Source organism: Palaemon carinicauda, chromosome 6 (assembly GCF_036898095.1).
Source record: "Palaemon carinicauda isolate YSFRI2023 chromosome 6, ASM3689809v2, whole genome shotgun sequence".
NCBI classification, from domain to species: Eukaryota; Metazoa; Arthropoda; class Malacostraca; order Decapoda; family Palaemonidae; genus Palaemon; species Palaemon carinicauda.
Genome location: NC_090730.1, coordinates 178,117,957 through 178,124,884, shown reverse-complemented (window position 1 = coordinate 178,124,884; position 6,928 = coordinate 178,117,957). Strand labels below are relative to the sequence as shown.

The window sequence follows — 6,928 nt, the reverse complement described above, 5'->3', positions numbered from 1 at the left end:
TTTGTCTTTCTCTAGTATATTTGGAAGATTTATATTAGAAAAGTGTAAAGAAGGACCCTTTTCACTGTGCGTCACAGGTCTCTCGCAGGAAATAGATTTTTCCTTCGTCAAAATCCCTTTATACTGAAAAGCTATGTCTGAAATTAAAGCAAAATTGGACTTAAAAATACTGTAACATAACATTAACTTACGCAGGGTTATTTAACGTGTAAGCATGGGAATAAAACTATCGATCAATATAATGTCGAGGAATAACTGCTATATTAAAGATTATATCATGCATATGAAATAAGCCTGCAATGATAGGAATAAAACCATCACCAATATAAGGTTAAAAACTTAGCAATAACTTTTAAACTTTTAACCATGCCATGGGAATTGAAGTTACAAGCAAAGGAATAAAACACCAATACAAGTTTTAGAAGAAAGACTGCTATAGCAGAACTTTCCTACCAGGCACAGCATGCATTCACAAACTTAGGAATAAAACCTATCACCAGTATAAGGTTTAATTGAAAATATCATGGTTAATAAAGCTATATCACCCATTTATTAGTTTATTAAAGTGCTAGAGTACAGTTGATTGAGTAGAGATTATGAATTTCTACACTCAGACATTCACCAAAGTATTAGTTTGTTCGAGTACTAAAGTACAGTTGCTGAATTTCTTACTACGCTTAAAATTTTGTTTGGCAAGATAAGCCACTGATTCTATCAGCGTGTAACTTCTACTAGAGCCAGGTCCTCAGAAGAATCAATCAGCGAGTAACTTATTCATAAGCTGGGTCCTCGAAGATTCAAAGCCATTTCCTCGTAGAAGATTCAGAGTTAACTTCCACAGAATCCAGGCCCTCGTAGAGATTCATCAGCGATTAACTTCCACAGAAGCCAGGTACTCTCATAAGCTTTTGATCTTCAATTGGATGCCCCCATTTAAGAACCTGGAAGTATGAAGAGATTAACAGAATATATTAAAGGCAATTTTATAATGATATTTACTAATTAGTTTTGTTCCCCCCCCTTTTTTCAAAATATGCTTAAAGACTAATTTTGAATAAGCTAAAAAGAAAATTTTTGGGACCTCAAATGGCAAAATCTTTTAATTAAAAATTACTTTAATCAAAGCCTTAATGTAGTTTTCGTAATTTAATGAAAGTATGAATAAAGTTTGTTTCAAAGGGTTAAATTAGACTATATATTTAAGGATTTAGTCAATTTTAGAAACTGAAATTCAAATTTACTGAAATTCTAAACCTTTTGAAGAAAAAAAATTGAACTTTACCGTTTAATTAATGATTAACTCGTACATACATACACCAAAGGCACTTCCCCCAATTTTGGGGGGTAGCCGACAACAACAAGAAACAAAACAAAAAAGGGGACCTCTACTCTACGTACCTCCAGCCTAACCAGGGACTCAGCCGAGTTCAGCTGGTACTGCTAGGGTGCCAAAGCCCAACCTCCCACATTTCCACCACAGATGAAGCTTCATACTGCTGAGTCCCCTACTGCTGCTACCTCCGCAGTCATCTAAGGCACCGGAGGAAGCAGCAGGGCCTATCGGAACTGCGTCACAATCGCTCGCCATTCATTCCTATTTCTAGCACGCTCTCTTGCCTCTCTCACATCTATCCTCCTATCACCCAGAGCTTTCTTCACACCATCCATCCACCCAAACCTTGGCCTTCCTCTTGTACTTCTCCCATCAACTCTTGCATTCATCACCTTCTTTAGCAGAGCCATTTTCCATTCTATCAACATGGCCAAACCACCTCAACACATTCATATCCACTCTAGTTGCTAACTCATTTCTTACACTCTTTCTCACCCTCACCACTTCGTTCCTATCCCTATCTACTCTAGATACACCAGCCATACTCCTCAGACACTTCATCTCAAACACATTCAATTTCTGTCTCTCCATCACTTTCATTCCTCAACTCTCCGATCCATACATCACAGTTGGTACTATCACTTTCTCATATAGAACTCTTTACATTCATGCCCAACCCTCTATTTTTTACTACTCCCTTAACTGCCCCCAACACTTTGCAACCTTCATTCACTCTCTGACGTACATCTGCTTCCACTCCATTTGCTGCAACAACAGACCCCAAGTACTTAAACTGATCCACCTCCTCAAGTAACTCTCCATTCAACATGACATTCAACCTTGCACCACCTTCCCTTCTCGTACATCTCATAACCTTACTCTAAACCACATTAACTCTCAACTTCCTTCTCTCACACACCCTTCCAAATTCTGTCACTAGTCTGTCAAGCTTCTCTTCTGTGTCTGCTACCAGTACAGTATCATCCGCAAACAACAACTTATTTACCTCCCATTCTTGATCATTCTCGCCTACCAGTTTTAATCCTCGTCCAAGCACCCGAGCATTCACCTCTCTCACCACTCCATCAACATACAAGTTAAACAACCACGGCGACATCACACATCCCTGTCTCAGCCCCACTCTCACCGGAAACCAATCGCTCACTTAATTTCCTATTCTAACACATGCTTTACTACCTATGTAGAAACATTTCACTGCTTGCAACAACCTTCCACCAACTCCATATAACCTCATCACATTCCACATTGCTTCCCTATCAACTCTTATCATATTCTTTCTCCAGATCCATAAACGCAACATACACCTCCTTACCTTTTGCTAAATATTTCTCGCATATCTGCCTAACTAAAAATCTGATTAACTCGTATGGGGGTTAAATTGGCTAAGCCATGCGTCGAAGACCTCATGAAATGTTAAAATAGAATAATATAATCATGTCAATTAGAGATTTTATATATACTCATAACTAGTTTTATCGGAGTATATTTCTAACATTATCTGTGTATATTTCTAACATTATCTGTCAAACTCTCTCCTGTGAATTAAATAAAAATATTAAACTAAAGATATTTTATATAAACCTACACATTCTTTATATAGTAGACTAAGGTTTGCATACCTCAGGGAAGGTTTCAAATTTAAATATGAAATAGACTAGATGCCCTAAATTTAAAGTAATTTTATACCAGAACTTACCATCAAAAGTACTGCAAATTTAATTAAAAGAAATTAATTTTATTTCATACCAGAATTTACCATCAAAAGTACTGCACATTCAATTAAAAGGAATTAACTTCTATTTCATACAAAAATTTACCTTCAGATATGGAAGGTAATGAACTAAAAATATTTTAAAAACGGTAACATTAAAACAAAAATTTACCTTCAGATATGGAAGGTAATGAACTAAAAATATTTTAAAAACGGTAACATTAAAACAAACTAAAGGCGATGTCAGCCTGTTCAACAAACACTGCTGCAAGTTTGAACTTCTGAAGCTCTACCGATTCAACTGCCCGAATAGTAAGAATTCCACAACTTTGTCATACCTCATAAAACTAAGAACACTGTAGTATTGAGCTTCATAATGGAGAATGCCTGACTAAAATTTACTACATACCTAGTATTACAACCAGGACGAAACTGTCCAGAAGATCTGAATATAAAGGATTATCGGAATAATGTAAATTACTTTCTCTGAAATTGCTTTAAAAGTAACCAATTGTATAAACTTAATTGTCACCTCTTGCTATATGATCACTTCATTATAGAAGCTACCAACTGAAGGGACAATCACTCGAGACACTGAGGCAGCCTTAGTCGGCAGCTAATTCACAAGTCTCTCCAAAAGCCACTTGGTAAACTAGTTTACGTTGGTCTACCAGGAAAAGAAATATCCAACCTCCAGTTAAATTAGACATTAAAAATATGTTAACTAGTGACTTACCTCAGGATGACTTTTTCCCATGCTTATAATCTCATGAACTAAGTCACGGGTGTATGCACAGATGCTGTGGTAGCAAGACTTTCCCAGCCTAAAGCAGCAATATACTCCATAGTTTTAGGCATTACAGAGACAGATCAAATATCCTCCCTTAAATAATGCACAGAAGGACATACCACACTAACCATATAAGAATGACTGCAACCTAATGGCTCTCACAAGAACCACATATCAAAACTTCATCACCCACCAGTATTTAGTACCTGAAAGAAAACTAGATTTTACTTTAATGATAGAGCATTGAATTTAAACTGTTCATCCTAAACTTACTGAAACATATCTCAGTTTACAAATTATATCTGTTTTCTTCAACTCTCTAATACATCCTCACCTCACAAACTGTGTTCCAGCTGTTGAATATCTATCATGAATAGCTATTAAAAAATAAGTAGCTCTGATATTGCATACTAGAAAAGTTGCAAATTATGTAAACTCACATCTTACTCCATGGTCCCTTCAGTATAAAGTTGCCAGCTAGAAAAATTAATGTATCTTAAGGTACCAGCTAGAAAAACAGTTAGTTTTTTTCTGGATACCCTAAAATTAATGTTTTGGCAGTTTAAAATATTACTTATTCCGAACTTCTAAACACTTGAAAATAGCTTAATTTGATAAGTGAAGTTGAAAAAGCCTTCAATTATAAAATTTTATTGAAGCATTTTTATGATTAATACATGAACATTGATTTGTCCTCATGGCCCTTAGCCAACTGACATTTATACAGCTTTCCTTCCCCACACTTCTATATTTCTTAGCACCTAGAGAATTAAAAAGTTCATACTATTAATTTTTTTAATTGTGAAATTTGATACTACCCTTTCGTTTTATGAAGTTGCACTTGGTCGAAGATTCTTGGAGTACCCAAGCATTATTTGAGCGCCTATTACTTTTAACTAATGTTGCTCTAGTAAACATGGGAAATATTTACAGAAGGCAATTTGTTCTCATTTAGTGCAGTAAACGCTGTTCAATATGTCTAGTCTATATTAAGGTTGTAGTAAACTGACACCAACCATAATATAAAAAAGACTAAATATCGAATCATTTAGATGAACTAAATTAATGAATTTTATTCGCTAGCTATCATATATGGTGAATTACATTTCAAATCTTAAAATATATAGGAAATCCTGATTAAGTTTGTCATCGAGTTCATACCTTCACCGTGTCCAGTCACCATTATTAATTTATTCAAGGTTTGATATAGGGATACAGATTTCTACTACTCAAACTAGCTGCAATCCACTGACCCTGTCTCTTAAAACTTAGTGAATTAGGAAAGTTTGAGAACTTTCAAATCGTTCGTAATAGCAGTAACTCATTTCAGCTTTAGGAAAGTTTTTGAGAACTTTCAAATCGTTCGTAATAGCAGTAACTCATTTCAGCTTACTATATCAGCTCCTTGAAAAATAAATTCTTTCATACCTTCGATCTTAAAACTATTTTCGCTAATTATCACTTACAAATCTGATCGCCATTATTCGTATAAAGATATGTATAAGCAATGGAGTTTTTTTCTACCACTTTTCATTGGCACAAACCAACCTTACTAGATATTTTGAGTTTCGGGGGGAGGGCGGGGGGGGGGGGGAGGCCAGCATACTTTGTCCGAACCTAGGTCAGGTGGATTAAACTTAAATTTAAGATATTGCTCTCACACTAGTATTCTCTTGAATGATACAAAAGGCAACTTCTTATCAGGCTATACGATATGCTAATTACTAACGATCATACGAGTGTAATTTCATGGATAGTTTATAGCCAAATGCATAAAAAATATTCTTCTAATTGGTTATCCTCTTTCACTAATTTCTTACAATATCCTATCACGAGTTCCAATATTCTTACAATGCATTTCCTAGTAGAGTAGAATGACTAATTTGTTACCTATCATATCCATTTTTTGACTAATTTCTAACTATGGCTAGCATTTTGAGAAATACAAATCAAAGTTCTATACATCTTCAATTTCAACAATACCTAATTTAAGGAAATTTCTAAACAGCAAGGTTCAGTAATAAAATTAAAATTGAATATAATGCAAGATTATGAAGTTATTTTTTTTCTGCAAGACTTAAAATCTTAACAGGAATCTACTTTACGTAGCTGATAGGTCCGTATGAAAACCATAAGAGATACTTTTACTTTCAAATGAACACAGTTTTACCGAGAAGAAAGTTCATAGAAGTAAAGTGACGGGAAAGTCATTGAAGAGCAGCCAATAGTCTTATGAAAACCGGACTTAAAATCTTAACAGGAATCTACTTTATGTAGCTGATAGGTCCGTATGAAAATCATAAGAGATACTTTTACTTTCAAATGAACACAGTTTTACCGAGAAGAAAGTTCATAGAAGTAAAGTGACGGGAAAGTCATTGAAGAGCAGCCAATAGTCTTATGAAAACCGATGTTTTAGTTCGATATTATATTTATCGAAAAAAGGAGATCACTTTTAAAAGATTTTTCAATTATCAAGCACTGAGAACCGGGGTATTGTGTCAACTTAAAGATATTCTTTCAGTTTTATCTTAATCTTTACATCATAAGTAGACCCTAGATAGCTACATTATCTTATACATTTAAATTATGGTCACTTCAATTTATAACACCGTAGACACCGCATTATAAAATTTGAAGTACTTAACTAAAAATATGTAAGATTCAATTATTTACAAATCAAAATATGCCAATGATAACTTACGGGATACATTTGAAACAAATTAATAATTCATTGGATTATAGACTTGCATACAATGCATAGAACACTAATTATAATCATTTGACTGCTAATAGACTACTCCTAGATTCAAAGGATCAACCTTACTATCAAAACAAACTGACCTTACCTATATGTCTAAGAATGAAAGTAAAACTAGATTCCCATTACTGAATTTTCACCAAGAAACATCTTAGGAATTGAGTATCCAGACCACGATACGTATGTTTGCACTAACAAAACCTGTAATAGGTTTTTCTTTATGCAAGGCATTGCCTGTGCAGAAAGCGATAGTCTTACTTGATATATCCAATCCTGTTGCAAATAGTGGCCTGGTCACTAACTGATGAGTAG

General features: G+C 34.6%; 1 long non-coding RNA gene across 2 annotated transcripts in view; it reads right to left on the bottom strand.

Annotated features, from left to right (window-relative positions):
- Positions 1 to 533: 533 nt before the first annotated feature.
- The window catches only part of LOC137642302 (uncharacterized), a 7,590-nt gene continuing 1,195 nt past the window's right edge, over positions 534 to 6,928 (bottom strand). The window contains exons 1-3 of one of the 2 annotated variants that reach the window (XR_011044742.1): positions 4,296 to 4,510; positions 3,802 to 4,061; positions 534 to 941 (exon numbers count right to left, since the gene is read on the bottom strand). This is a non-coding gene — a long non-coding RNA (uncharacterized lncRNA). Of the gene's footprint in view, positions 942 to 3,801; positions 4,062 to 4,295; positions 4,511 to 6,928 lie in introns of those variants that run through there. The other variant, XR_011044741.1, reaches the window with a different exon arrangement.